This window comes from Lutra lutra, chromosome 8 (assembly GCF_902655055.1).
Source record: "Lutra lutra chromosome 8, mLutLut1.2, whole genome shotgun sequence".
Lineage (NCBI taxonomy): Eukaryota > Metazoa > Chordata > Mammalia > Carnivora > Mustelidae > Lutra > Lutra lutra.
The window spans coordinates 40,387,861-40,403,784 of record NC_062285.1 but is presented as its reverse complement, the minus strand read 5'-3'; the positions used below and the strand labels follow the sequence as shown (position 1 = coordinate 40,403,784).

The 15,924-nt window shown below is 40.9% G+C and overlaps 1 pseudogene; it reads right to left on the bottom strand.

Moving 5' to 3' along the window:
• Positions 1-3,143: 3,143 nt before the first annotated feature.
• LOC125106850 (60S ribosomal protein L6-like) lies at positions 3,144-9,724 on the bottom strand (annotated as a pseudogene).
• Between the last annotated feature and the right edge of the window lie 6,200 nt (positions 9,725-15,924).

The following is a 15,924-nucleotide window of genomic DNA, read 5'->3' as shown; positions in this document are numbered from 1 at the left end:
GGTTTTGGCTAAGGTCATGATCTCTTGGTGGTGAGATCGAGCCCCAGTCGGGCGCTGTGCTCAGTGCAGAGGCTGCTTCAGATTTTCTCTCCCCTTCCTGTTCACACACTCTCTCACTTTCTCTCTCTCAAAAATAAATAAATAAATAAATAAAATCTTAAAAAAAAAAACCTTTATTTACAAAAATAGCAGATGGTTAGAATTAGCCAGTAGGAGGTAGTTTGCTAACTCCTGCACTGAGTGATTTAATAGTCTGAGGATCTGTTTTTGAAAAATCTTGATATTTTAGAGTAAAGACTAGAAGACAGAAAGGATGGAGAAGGAAAGGAAGAAAATGAAGAGGTGAAGAATGGGTAATAACTGTTTTTAGAATAAAAACAACTTGGAGGGGCGCCTGGGTGGCTCAGTGGGTTAAGCCTCTGCCTTCGGCTCGGGTCATGATCTCAGGGTCCTGGGATTGAGCCCCACATCGGACTCACTGCTCCGCATGGAGCCTGGTTTCCCCTCTCTCTCTGCCTGCCTCTCTGCCTACTTGTGATCTCTCTCTCTCTCTCTCAAATAAATAAATAAAATCTCTAAAAAAATAAAATAAAACAACTTGGAGCATCTGGACCTACAGGCTGGGTACAAAGGGAAGCACAATCCCAGTTTGAGTCATTTGTGGGTGAAATTTTGGACATCTTTAAGTGGGGCTTTGAGTACTTGCAAGGAAAGCGGTTGTGATGAAGTACTGAGGAGTAGAATCTGTGTTCTAACATGAGAGAACGATCTCCCTGTATTACTTATCTATTTCTGTATAGCAAATTAACCCCAAACCTAGTGACTTAAAATAAAGATAAATGTTTGTTATCTCTCATAGTTTCTATTGGCCAGGAAGTCAAAATTGGCTTGGCCAGCTGTTTTGGTTCATGGTTTTTCATAAAATAAAGACAGGTCAGTCAGAACTGCCATTATCTGAAGGCTTGACTGTAACTGAAGGACCTGCTTACTCACCGCCTGGCAAGTTGGTGTTGGCTGTTGGTGAGGGACCTCCGATCTCCACATGGGCTTCTTCACAGAGATATTTGAGTGTTCTCACAACATGGAGCTGGCTTCCTGCAGAGTAAGTAAACCAAGAGGCCAAGACAGAAGCTGCAGTTTTTGTATGACCCAGGATCAGAAGTCGCACACCATCTCATCTACCATATGTCAGTGGTCACAATGACCAGCCCTGATTCAGTCTTGGGGAAGGCCAGTGCCGGGTGCAAATACCAGGAGACAGAAATCAATGGGGTCCTACCTAGAGGCTGACCACCTGCCACCTAATAACAGAAAGAGGTAAAAGATATGTCTATGATTTCAGTCTAGGATCTGCATATTAAGATGGCTTAGGAATTTGTGTTAGTTAGAATGCATCTGGCTAGAGCAAGAGACCAAAGAAAAACACCCACTTCAAGTTGCTTAAACAATAAGATTGATTTTAAGAAAGAATCTAGAGTCAGAAGTTTTCAGGGTTAGTCAATTCTGTAGCTCAACATCAGGTTCTTGTTCAACCTCTCTGTGGTTTTCTTGGCTTCTCCTTCATGGTCACAAGATGGTTGCCACAGCCCACATTACATGTTTACACAGTTGTATGTGAAAGCAGCAAGTACGGAATACCTATTGGGTAGCCAGCTAGCCCTGCTCGCCACAGAAACTAGTATGACGCTCTGAATTAAGTAATATGAATAGTGTACTTGTTACTTCCCTAGAACCGCAGGCTCTTCGGGATGACTAAGTCCAGTTCCCATGTAGTACTTGCATCATTCTGTTGGATCTAGGGAACATTAATCATACACCAAAATTTCCCCTCACTGTGGTAAAATAGCTTGGCTGCCATAAATATGACAGAGGCTTCTGGTCAAAGTGCAGAATTGTAAGAAATGTCAAAAGTTGAGGCCAAGTTATTTGGGGGACGATCCCTGAGCCCCACACTGGTAGCAGGAACTTTGGAAGTGCTAATGGAGTCTTTTATTGGGGACTGCCTCAGCATGCTCTGATCACCATATAGATGGGTATCTTTCTTGCCCTTAAAATGAGTTTCAGAAGAGGCACATTCCCCTAAACGACTTTTGCTTGTAACAATAAAACCCAAAATTGAAAAACTAAGACCCACGGATAAAAGTCACCAGGAGAGGGGCGCCTGGGTGGCTCAGTGGCTCAGTGGTTAAGCATCTGCCTTTAGCTCAGGTCATGATCCCAGGGTCCTGGCATCGAGCCCCACATCAGGCTCCCTGTTTGCTGGGAAGCCTGCTTCTCCCTCTCTCACTCCCCGTGCTTGTGTTCCTTCTCTCATTGTGTCCCTCTCTCTGCCAAATAAATAAATAAAATCCTAAAAAAAAAAGAGAGAGAATCATATAATATGTAATCTTCTCTTATCTGGTTTCTTTCATGTAGCATAATATTTTTGAGGTTCTTCTATCTTATACCATGTATCAGTATTCTGTAACAGTTTACACAAAAAGTATTCCATCTTGAGAGTATATGCATTTTGTTTATGCATTCACCAGTCTGATGGACATTTGCTTGTTTCCATTTTGGGACAACTATGAATGATACTGTTATGAACATTCATGTATAAATCTTTGTATAGACCTATATTTTCATTTTTCTTTAACTTTTTGAGTGTTTTTGCTCAAAACTATTTTTGGAGGCTGCATCATTTTACATTCCCAAAAATAGTGTATGAAGGATTTGGTTTTTCCATAATCTTACAAACCCCGGTTTTTGTCTCTTTTTTATTGCAGAGTCATCCTGGTGGGTGTGAAAGGATATTTCTTTGTAGTTTTAATTTGCATTTCCCTCAGGCTAATGATTTTGAGCACCTTTTCATTTGTTTATTGTCTATTCATATATCTTCTTTGGTAATATGTCTATTAAAATATTTGGACCATTTTTTAGTTGGGTTACTTGCCTTCTTATAATTGAGTTGTAGAAGATCTTTATATATTCTGGATATAAGTTCTTTATCAGATACATGATTTGAAAATATTTTTCCCAGTCTGTTGCTTCTTTGACTGTCTAAAATGACCATAAAATAAAGCACACTTTTAATTTTGATGAAGTCCAATTTGTCCTTTCTAAAATTTTTTATTTTATTTACTTTTTTGAAATGGATCAGTTATTTAATTCACAAACTCGACTTGTGAAAGAAAACACAGAGTGGAGGTAGCCCAGAAGCTAAGAAAGAGCTTCGATTTTTGGCAGAATTTATGAGTCCACACTTTCTGATCAACCTTGGAGCTGCTCTGTAGTCCCACATTTCTCTTTCTCCATGTGGAAGATTTCACCTTTACACAGCTTCTTCTTCTTGAAGTAAGCATCAGTAAGGTGTTTTGGGATTTTCACATAGTTGATATCAGTTTTGGTAGAGGTGGCAATGACAGATTTCTGGCATGTTCCACACAGAATAACTCAATTGAGGGCCAGAGGGCCAGTCACAGGTAGCAAGTCACTGCTCAGTTGCGTCAGGAAAACCACCATCTTGCCTCCGTGGTGCCCAGTGAGGACAGTGATAATGGTGCCAGGAGTGATCCTAGCTCGAAATTTTCTCACATGCTAACTGAAAGAGTTTTTTTGTCGGTGGTGGTGTTGTTTTGTTTTTTGTTTTGTTTTTGTTTTGTTCTGTTTTTAAGATTTTTATTTATTTATTTGAAAGAGAGAGCACAGAGGGAGAGGGAGAAACAGACTCCTTGCTGAGGAGAGAGCCTGACATGGAACTCGATCTCAGGACCCTGAATTCATAACCTGAGCCAAAAGCAAGATGTTTAACCAACTGAGTCACCCAGGCAACCTGACTGAAAGGGGTATTTTTTGTTTGTTTGTTTTTTGTTTTGCCATGGCTCAACAACATTTGAGGCACATTTTCAGTAGGATCATACCTAGGCATTTTGTGAAGTTTAACCACTCTGGGACCACCATTCTTGTCACCACCAGCTGGTTTTGTGACAGTAGCAACAACCTTCTTCTTCTTTTTCTTATCACCCATGGATTTTGTAGCTGAATACTTCCTCTTGTACATGGCTTTCTGGAATACATAGCTGACCAGGAATACTGGCCAATTCCTTTGACCAGGACAGGGCTTTGGTTTCAATGGGACTTCCCCCTTTTTGGCCTGGAGGTTACAGTTCTTAACCTTGCTACCAGCATCAGGCTTCCTCCTCTTCTTCTTCTTCTTTTTTTAAGATTTCTTTATTTATTTGAGAGAGCATGGAGGGTATAAGAAGAGGGAGCATGAGAATCCTTAAGCATACACGCCGTTAATTGCAGAACCCACTGCAGGGTTCCATCCCACAACCCCGAGATCAGGACCTGACCCAAAATCAAGAGTTGGGCATATAGCTGACTGAGCCACCTAGGTGCCCTCAGCATCACACTTTTTGGCTTCAAGTTTCTTCTCTTTAATATCCAGCTTCTCAGATTATTCACCCGCCATCTTTCAAGATAAGAAAGAGCCAATTTATCATTTTTTAAAAAGGTTTTATTATGCTCTGGTTTCTCTTCAGATCGCATAAATCTTTCGCCTTTTAAAAAGGTTTTATTTATCTATTTGACAGAGGGAGACACAGCGAGAGAAGGAACACAAGTAGGGGGAGTGAGAGAGGGAGAAGCAGGCTTCCCACCAAACAGGGAGTCCAATGAGGGGTTCGATCCCAGGACTCTGGGATCATGACCCAAGCCAAAGGCAGACACTTAGCGACTGAGTCACCCAGGCACCCCAATTTATCATTTTTAAAGTTAATTTTTATGTGTAGTGTGAGGTAAGACTTAAATTCATGTTCCTAAAAATGGACATCCAGTTCTCTTCAAAACCATTTGTTGAAAATTTAGCTCTTTGCCCCATTGAATACCTTGGCAGTTTAGTCTAAAGTCAACTTACCATAACTGTGCAAGTTTATTTCTGGACTCTCAATTCTGTTCTATTGATCTGTACTTCTATCTTTATGCAAAAGTTCTATTGAAAACTTACTAGAAAGTTAGCTTTTTTTTTTTAAAGATTTTATTTATTTATTTGACAGAGAGAGATCACAAGTAGATGGAGAGGCAGGCAGAGAGAGAGAGAGAGAGAGAGGGAAGCAGGCTCCCTGCTGAGCAAAGAGCCCGATGCGGGACTCGATCCCAGGACCCTGAGATCATGACCTGAGCCGAAGGCAGCGGCTTAACCCACTGAGCCACCCAGGTGCCCCGAAAGTTAGCTTTTTTAAAATTTTTATTTATTTATTTGACATAGAGAGAGAGAGATCACAAGTAGGCAGAGAGGGAGGCAGAGAGAGGAGGAAGCAGGCTCCCTGCCAAGCAGCGAGCCTGATGCGGGGCTCGATCCAAAGACCCTGAGACCATGACCTGAGCCAAAGGTAGAGGCTTAACCCACTGAGCCATCCAGGTGCCCCTAGAAAGTTAGTTTTAATAATCAAGATGGTAAGTTTTAAAATCAAGAAGCCCTCCATTTTGTTCTTTCTCAAAAAAATGGCTATTTGGTTTTTTTTTTCATTTTCATATAAATTTTAGAATTTTATTGCCTAGTATACAAAAAAAGGGGGGAAATTTTTAATGATATTACATTGAATCTGTCTATAAATTTGGGAAGAATTGCCATTCTTTTTAAGAATTGCCATTTTAATAATATTGAGTATTGCGATCCATGAACGTGGACTGTCTGACCATTTATTTAGACCGTCTTAATTTCTTTTAGTAATTTTTTAATTGAAATTCAATTAGCCCAAATATAATACATCATTAGGTTTCTAATCTCCAGTGTACAGGTCTTGAACATCTTTAGGTAGATTTATCCCTTGGTATTAAATTCTTTTTGGTGTTATTATAAAAGAAATTATTTTCTTAATTTCATTTTCAAGTTGTTTATTGTTAGTACATAAAAATAAAATTGATTTTAGTATATTGGCGTTATAACCAATGACCTTACTGAACTCATTCATTAGTTTTCATAGTTTTTTGTTTGTTTGTTTTTATCTTCTTGGAACTTTCTATCTATAATATAATATCATCTGCAAAAAAAGACCAATTTTACCTCTTCCTTTCCAATCTGGTTGCCTTTTGCCTTTTCTTGCTTAATTGCACTGGTTAGAACCTCCATACAGTTTTTAATAGGAGTGAGAAAAGAAACAAGTTTGCCTTGTTCCTTAATTTAGGGAGAAAGCTTTCAGCCTTTACTATTAAATAGAAGGTTAGCATAGATTTTTCATAGATGTCCTTTATCAAGTTGAAGAAGTTCCACTTTATCATTGACTTTCTGAGATTTTATCAGAAAATTATGTTTATTTTAACAAACTTTTTTTTCTGCTTATGTTGAAATAATTATAATCTTTTTTTAGTTTCTTAAGTCATGAATTACGCTGATTTTTGAGTGATAAACCAAGGTTGCATTCTTGGGATAAAATCCACACTTAGAGAGTTCCAATTTTTCTGTATTTTTATTTTTTTTATTATTCTTGTTTAACTTTATTTCATTTTTTTGGTGTTCCAAGATTCATTGTTTATGCACCACACCCAGTGTTCCATGCAATACGTGCCTTCCTTAATACCCACCACCAGGCTCACCTAACCACCCCACTCCCCTCCAAAACCCTCAGTTTGTTTCTGAGTCCACAGTCTCTCATGGTTCATCTCCTCCTCTGATTTCCCCCAATTCACTTTTCCTTTCCTTTTCCTAATGTCCTCCATGTTATTCCTTATGCTCCACAAGTAAGTGAAACCAGATGATAAATTGAATCTCTCTGCTTGAATTATTTCACTCAGCATAACCAATGTTTCTATATTTTTATAATTGATTTGCTAAAATTCCCTTAAGAATGTTTGCATCTATATTCATAGAGATATTGATCTAAAGTGCTTTTATTTCCATTGTAATGTCTTTATCTGGTTTTGGTAAGTGGTAATGTGTGCTTCATAGAATGAATTTCTTTTTCATCAATTTTCTGTAAGAGTTTGTGGAGATGGATATTATATCTTCTTTAAATATTTAACAGAATTTACCAGTGGAGCCCTCTGGGTCTGAAATTTTCTTCTTGGCAAAGTTTTTAACTTTTAGGTTATTTATTTAGGGCCATTCAGGTTATTTATTTATTTGAGAGAGAGGGAAGGGGAAATTATTTATTTCTACTTGCATGAACTTTAGTAACCTGGATCTTTCAAAGAACAGATCCATTTTGGTGAAGTTACCAAATTTATAGTCATAAAGTTGTTCATAATACTCCTTTATTATTCTTTCAATACCTGTAGAATTTGAAGGGATTTCACTTCTCTCATTCCCGATATTGGTAATTTTCATCTTTTCTATTTTATTTTCAGTCTGGTTAGAAATTACTAATTTTATTGATCTTCTTTAAAAATTCAGCTTTTAGGGGTGCCTGGATGACTCAGTCAACTGAGCCTCTGACTCTTGATTTTGGTTCAGGTCATGATCTGAAGGTTGTGGGATCTAGCCCTGCATCAGGCTCCATGCTCAGTGGGGAGTCTGCTTATCCCTCTTCCTCTCACTCTGCCTCTCCCCCCACTCAGGTACTCCCTCTCTCTCAAATAAATAAATAAATAAATAATCTTGTAAAACATTTCATTCTTAGGTGCATTAATTTTCCTTTTTTCCCATTTTTTTATTTTATTGATCTCTCTAATCTTTATTATTTCCTTTATTCTTACTTTGTATTTAATTACTCTTCTAGTGTCTTAAAGTCAAAGCTGAGGTCATTGATTTGAAATCTTTCTTTTTTTCTAATATGGCATTTTGTGCTATAAATTTTCCTCTGAATACTACTTAAGTAGCAGTCCACAAAGTTTTTTAAGTTGTATTATTATTTTCATTTAGTTCAAAATACTTTTTAATTTCCCTTTAGATTTCTTCTGTCACCTGTGGATTATTTAGAAGTGGGTTATTTAGTTTTCAAATATTTGGAGATCTTCCAGATGTTTTCTGATCTTCCAGATGTTTTCTGTTATTGATTTCTTAATTCTATTATTGTCAAAAAATATACTTTATATGACTTGAATCCAAACAATATTGGTTTTTGGCCCATAATATAATCTGTCTTGGTAAATGTAATTTCTTTAGTTGTTGGTTTCGGTTTATAGAGTATATTCTTGACATAGCACACTCCACCTCAAAATGTTATTATACTACTTCATGTATAGCATTGGAATCTAATAGAATTTCTTTCCTCCTAGACTTCCTGCTATTGTCATACATTTTATTTCTACTCATATTATACACTATATTGCTATTATTTTAATCTACCAGTTATCTTTAAAGATATTTAAATAAGTTTTAAAATATTGTATTTTCATCAATATATTTACCATTTTTTAAAAGATTTTATTTATTTATTTGAGATAGAGAGAGCAAGTGTGAGAGCACGCGTGAGGGGAGGGCAAAGGGAGAGGGAGAAGCAGGCTTCTCACTGAGCAAGGAGTCTGATGCAGGGCTGGATCCCAGCACCCTGGGCCCATGACCTGAGCTGAAGGCAGAAGCCTAACTCACTGAGCTACCCAGGTGCTGCAACATATTTACCATTTCTGATGCTTTTCCTTCCTTTAGGTAGATCCATACCTCCATCTGGTATCATTTTTACTCTCCCAAAAGAACTTCCTTTAACATCTGCTAGTGATAAATTGGTTTAGCTTTTGTTGGCTGAAAATGACATTTTAAAAAAAGATATTTTGGGGTGTCTGGGTGGCTCAGTAGGTTAAACATCCAACTTTTTTGTTGTTGTTGTTGAGATTTTATATATTTATTTGAGAGACAGAGAGTGAGAGAAAGAGAGAGAATGAGAGCAGTGAGTGTCAAAGGGAGAAGCAGGCTCCCCGCTGAGTAGGGAACCTGATGCAAGGCTCAATACTGGGATTCCAGGATCATGACCTGAGCCCAACAAAGACTCTTAACCAACGGAGCCACCCAGACATCCCAACCATCCAACTCTTGACTTCAGCTCAGGTCATGATCTCAGGGTGGTGAGATCAAGCCCCACATCATGGTTCCTGCTTAGCGCAGTCTGCTTAAGATTCTCTCTCTCTCTCTTCCTCTGCCCCTTCCCTGCTTGTGTGCCTGCATGCACTAAGTAAATAAATAAAATATTTTTAAAGATTTTAACAAAAAATAAATAAGATACTTTGCTGAATATAGGATTCTACATTGATAGTTTTCGTCCAGTATTTTAAAGATGCTTGTTCACCACCTTCTCATTTGCAATATTTCCTACAAACAAAACAAAACAAAACAAAAAACTCTGCTGTTATCCTTACCTTTACTTCTCAAGTGGTTTTCCTTTGGCTGCTCTTAAACTTTTTTGTTTGCCACTGTTTTTTATAAATTCGTTATGATTGTCTTAGAGTTTTCTTGATATTTCTTGGGCGTGTGGTTTATTGAGCTTCTTGAATCTGTGACTTTATAATTCTCTTCAAAGTGGGAAATTTTTCAGCCATTGTTTCCGCAAATTTTTTGTCCCCTCCCCAACATCAGAGACTCCAATTACACATATACTAGAATGATGCTCTGTTCCCTTTTTGAATTACTTTTCTCTCTGCAATGAGTTTGGATAGTTTCTATTGTTAAGTCTTTGATTTTACTGTTTTCTTCCACAGTGTCTAATCTGTCATTCATCCCACACAGTCTGTTTTCCACCTCAGGCACTATGGTTTTCATCCCTTGAAGTTCCACTTGGGTCACTTTTATATCATCTGTGTCTCTGCTTACCATGTTTGATCTTTCCTCTAGCTTCTTGAGCATATAAAATATAAGTATAGTAACTATGTTAATGTCCTTGTCTAATAAGACTAACATTTGGGTCAGTCATGGGTTGTTTTCTACTTTTTACGTTTTTCTCCTTATTATGACTCATATCATCCTGCTTCTCTTTGTGACTGGTCATGTTTTATTGCATGTCAGACATTTGAAGTTCACCTTCAAATGTTGGGGTTTGCATGTTCTTTTATTTCTATGAACATTCTTGGGCTTTTTCCCGGAGTGAATTTAAGTTACTTGAAAAGAGACTGATCCTTTTGAGTTTTTCTCTTATTATTTGTTAGGTAGGACCAGAGCAGCATTTGATCTGAGGATAATTATTCCCCATTACTAAGGGAAGACACTTGTAAGTACTCAACCTAATGTTCTCATGAATTACTGTATTTTTCCATCTGTCTGGTGGGAATAAGCACTGTCTCCAGCCCTACAGAAGCTCCAAGTACTATTCTCTCTAATTCTTTTGTGTAGCTCTCCCCCCATCTTCAGGTAGCTTACACATGTGCTAATCTGTACTCTGCCGACCACTCCAGAAGGTTGCCCCTCTGCATATCTCTGAGTTCTCTCTCATGCAGCTGTCTCTTATCTGGTACTCTGTCCTGAAAACTCTGCCTTCATCTCCCACAGTCAACTTCATTTCCTCAATTCAAAGCGTTTACCAGACTCCACCTACATTTCTTCTCTCTGAGCCGTGCTTGAGAATTCTCTTAAGAGAGTAAACTGGACAATTGTCTCATTCACCTTGTTAATTTCTCATTTTTCAGGGAACCTTGCCCTTTGTGTCCCGATACGTAATGTTCGAAAAACTGTTGTTTGATACATCTTTTCTAGTTCTTTAGTTGTTTTGAACAGGTGGGTAAATCCAGTTCCTGTTATTGCATCTTAGCCAGGAGAAGTCTTGAAAATGTTGCAGAGAGAGGGTCCAGACCCTTAGTCCAGGGCTTAATGATCACTGTTATTAAGGTATGCCTCTTCTGGGGTCTCTGCTGAATGCTCTCTACTGAGCAAATCTAATTCTCTCCACTCTGGCTGGTCTGAACACAAATAGCCCCGTGACCTCTGGAAATTGCCTACCTTCCAGTGTTCTGATAGTGCTTATCCTGTTCCCATAGAGTTCATCCTGTATTTATATGGCTGGATATTGAGCAACAGACTTAAGGGCAAACACATCCAGATTTCTGGAGCTCTTTCTCTACGTACTCCTTCTTGGTGTTCTACCCTGCAAGTTCTTGCTGCCTCAGTCTCCTTCAAACACTGGTCTCTGCATCCTCATCTCACTGTGACCTCTAGGCTGTGCTTGGGTTCTGCTCTCCTCTCTGTGGTCTAGAAAGTGTCTCCAGGAGGAAGGAAAGGTGATGCTAGAATCCATCTTATTTGTTTCCTTTATTCCAGAGATCACAGTCCTGTACTGCCCATTAACCAAGGTCTAGAAGCAATTGTTCCATCTGTCGGTGTTCTTGCTGTCTGCAGTGGGGGCAACAAATCCACTGTGGGCTTCCCCATCATGGTGGAAGCAAAGGCCAATGGAATTTTTTTTTTCATGACAAAATGAAAATCAGAATTTTGAAAGTGTTGTTTTTTTCTTTTAATGGACGTGCCCCACCCCCACCAAAATTCTGATCACCCCTCCACAATGGGCTGGGCCCTTGCTGAGAATCCTCTGCCTAGTGAAATCCATAGATTCAAAGCCTTTAATTCAACATCTGTTCAGACATTCTATCAACTTTATTGTGTGGCAGGCACTGTGCTGGGTTCTGAATATACAGAGATCAATAAGACACCATTGTTTGCCTCAAGGATCCCACTCTCAGAATGATGACCTTGTCAAATTATTATAATATAACATGGTAAGGGCGGTGATTGAGATAGGTACAAAGCACTAATGAGGTGAGGATGGGCAGGCAGTGGAGATGGGGCCACCAAGTCCAGCCTAGAGACAGGAGGAAGGTCATCGGGGATTGCTTCCAGAGGTGGCACTTAAACTGAGTCCTTAAAGATGGGAAGCAATTTGCCAGGCAAAGAGAGGACAGTTAGAGCAAAGACATGGGGGCAGAAGCAGCACAAAGTGTGCCTGAGAACAAGCCATACAGGATGCAAAAATCTCCAGAGCTGGAGAGGCCAGCAGAGGTCAGGACACCATGGGCCAGTCGTGCCACACTGGGGAGCCTGCCACTAAGGGCTGAGTCTCTTACATAACCCTGCATGGTGGCTGGCAGGGTGCATGACCTCCTCAGCACGCAGTAGGTATTATTAGATGATGATCATGAAAGGCAAATCTGAGAAACCGCAAAAGTCTGAGCAGAGCCAAAATCCCTTACGTTCTGAGGCTCCAGAAAGTTATCTGACTCCTCTGTCTCTTTGCAAATTCAGCTGAGATGTGCTGCCATGGTGGTCAGCCAACACTGAGGTGCTGCCTCCTTGGCAGTTGGCTAGCCCTCTAGGCTTGTATATATGGTGGAGGACAGTAGGGGGAGAGAACAGGGGAGCCAGAGAGAGAAGAATGACAGAGCCAGGAGACAGGAAGACATAAAATGACAACAAGATGGGAGCTCAGATCGAAGGATAGATCCAGAAGATGATTTCTGGGGTGGAGGGGAGGACATGGACTCCTCCCAGCAGACTCTGCAAATCCTCGAACAGCCAGGCCACAAAGCAGAGGGTCCAGCCACCTTCCCTCCCCAAGGATGGGCTGCAGGGAGTGGAGCACGGTCTTCCATGTGAACTCAGGTCAGGATTCAGACACATGTAGACAACCAGTGGGTGGCCCCAGCAGAAGTCTATTTACTTGAGGGGTGAGGAGCCTCCATCCTGAAGGAAAAGGGAACCGAAGTGGATGAGCTTGTCCCATGAACAAAGACTGAACGTGCTACAGGTAGGGAATCTGAAAATAAAATCCAAATGAATACATCACCAGAGGACAAGTAGTACCAGTCAGACATTCCTTTAATAAGTATAACAATGAGGAAGAGGACTAAGATACACGTTCCTTCTTTGAAACAGAACACGAAGCAGCTTTCAAGCCTTGAGGGCTTCAGGTCATGAGCTGTGGTGAGAAATGCCATATGCATGGCTGCCAGGGGGAAGTGGCAGGCTGAGGGACAGCATTGTCCACCCAGATGCCCTGCAGGGACCCCAGACTGGAGCAGTCACGTAGTCACAAACATGTGTGAGACATGCTCTGGGAACTCCACAAGTAACCTGGGAAAGACTTATAGTAGGGTACAGTCCCTCCATGTGAGCTTGTAGAGGCAAAAACTCTGGAAATTTGGATCACAATGGAGTCCTACTTACATGGGTGAGACCTGGAAAAATTGAGTTCCACTGGGAAAGATAAAGTATGGATTCCTCCACCGACTGGCTAGCAAGACAGCACCTGACTTCTCTGGCAGAAGCTGAAGACCTTTGTTCTGGTCCAATTTTCTCTCTTGAATCCTCCCACTTGTAACAAGTTTTATGAACCCTAAGTACCTCTTTTGCTCAGCTCCAAGGCAGGGTTCTTCTTAATCCCTCCCCCTCTGCACAAGCCCATGTCATATCTGCCAAGCAAACCCAACCCTAAAACACCAGGGGTAGGCATACAGGTGCCTGTCTGAGCAAGAGGGAAGAGGAGGCAAAGGGAGGCAGCCAGGCCCCTGTGCCAAAGGAGCTCAAAGAAAACCTGAGACAGAAGAGATAAAGACACTAAACACAAATAGTTATTCTATTTTCTATCTTACAATTTTTTGTATTTTCAAATTATCTATAGAAAGAGGCAAATATTACTTCTTTCAAAGCCAAATGAGAAAAATACGAATGAACACAACTTTTCACAGTCAACATGAGCTAGATATGCTGTCCCTTAGAGTCACTCTGCGGAGCTCGAGCTTTATTATGTAATACACAAGAGTCCTAGAAAGCCACCTGCTCGGTGTTACAGAAGTGGTTCCATTGTGTAGGTGATGTGCCAAATTTGACTGAGCCGCACTGACTGGTACCCCGCTCAGGGACAAAGACCCTGTCATGGAAGGAGACAGACATTAACATTGTTTCCCACTCACCTCCAGTAACTCTTGGCTCATCCAAAGAGAGTGATTGACAACCCCAAAGGCTGCTGGGCAACTATTCGAAACAGGGGTCCACAGAGAGGCCTCCCCCACCTGTTACTCTTTTCTCTATCACTTCACATCCATAGGGGTCCCTAAGCCCCAAGAGAAGGGTCAAGTGCAAATCTGGTAAACCAAGAAGCCTGAGCAGTTGTCAACTTAATTAGCCTTCAGGAGAAATATATGGATATATGAGCACAGTGGAGTTGCTATAGAGAAAAGCCCAGGAGGCACATTTAGAACAGGGCCTCATCACATCACCCGATAAAAATAAGACTCGGGCTTTTTAATAGAATGAATTACTTAAGTTTTATATTTAACAGGGACGATACCAAGGCTATTACTGGTTTTCAGAATATTTTAGGAATCTAGACTGCCTGCTTTGGCATATGTTAACAGCCATCACAACATATGCTCTGGTGGCCAGGAATTAAGAACTGGAAGCCCATATGTCTCTCTCTCTCCCACCCCCTGAGATGAGAGAGGGTCCTTCTCCCTTTGGGCTTGTCCTCCCTCAATTGGGTGAGAGATTTTCAAAGTGTTTGAGATAAAGGACCGGAGGAGAGCTCTACTGTGCTTTGCACAGGGCTGTTCGCATATACCATTGCTAATCTCTATCACGGGCTTATGAAGTGAAGATCTCATTTTGCAGATGAAAATAATGAGGCTCAGAGAGGTTCAAAATTTTTGCAAGGTCACAGAGCTCACGAATAGTGGAATCGGGACTCAGATTCAGGTGTCCTCCACTCAAAAGTCCATTGCCTTAAAAGACACCACCCACAATCTCTGCACACAAAAGAATCTGGGAGGGAGGGAGTCTCAAGAGATTTACCATTTTTACTGAAGTCTGGTGTGGACTTTGTTAGAGTTCAATCTCTCCTCTGAGGCAGTCCCAAAGTGGATGGGTGCCAAGAATCCCCCAGTGATGATGATGAGCGCCTCTCCAGGTATCCAAGGCAAGTGTTCATTTCAGACTGACTTTTTACCATCCAGCATGCTTCTGGGATGCCTCTTCCCTACATCAGCACAGGAAGCATAATTAAGACAATATTCTAAACTGATCATCAGTAAGAAGACGTCTCCACTGCTCTTGCATATGTGAAAACTTAAATATATGAAATCAAGTGAAGGTCATGTTTTTGTCTTCTGATTATTCATGATTCTCCTACTTTGCAGAGATTCTTTTGTATGATTTTCCATCAAAAGCCTACACAGTAGACTCAATCTGTGCCCACAGGTGCCAGTCATTCACAGTTTTTGGGAAACCAGGGTGTTGGTGACAGTGAGGCTGGACACAAGGTAGTGGAGGTGCCAGGGAGGGACAAGACGGTCGGGAAGCTGGGGGGCCTGGTGGGGAAGGGGTCCTAAGCAGAAGTACATGTATCCCTCCCCATTAATTTTACCAGCAGAGGATAATGGCAGAAGATGCCAGGGCTTCAGAGGGTCTGAGAGAACATATCAAGGACAAGACTGAAATGCATGGCCTGACAGAAATTCTAAGCAAAGCATCAATCCAAATGAACAGGACAGAAAGGCAGAAGGCGGGTAGAAGTACAGACCAAAGGCTTGACCCAGACCAGAGCAGGAGGCTTGGAAGCAGAGGGGAGGGAATGGTGTCTCAGAAGAATCCCTAAGCAGTGGGATTCGTCCTAGAAGCTTTCCCCAAGCTGCCCATAACCTCCAGTCTGTGTGTGGAAGTGAATCATTTGTGCTATTGAAATAATTCTATGATGTACTCTTAGCTTTGAATGAGCTCAATAGACTCTGTGGGCCAGTCTGGTCATCTAACTTCTACTATAGGCAATCCTGTGAGGGGTTAAAAGCACAGGCTTTGGATTCGGGCCAGTTGTTAGCTATGGTAACTCAGGCCAGTCACTTAGGTTTTCTACACCTTAGCTTCTTATAAAATGGGAATGCTATGAGGCAGATGCCAAGGATGAGTCCAAGTAGGAAAATGGCCAGTGGACTCTGTCAAGGGCCAGCACAACTTCCACCTCATTGGTTGGGTGAAGGCCATGGCCAGAAGAAGTCTGACCCTAGCCCTCTCTTCCTCGACAATCCTAAAGCTCCTTGGAC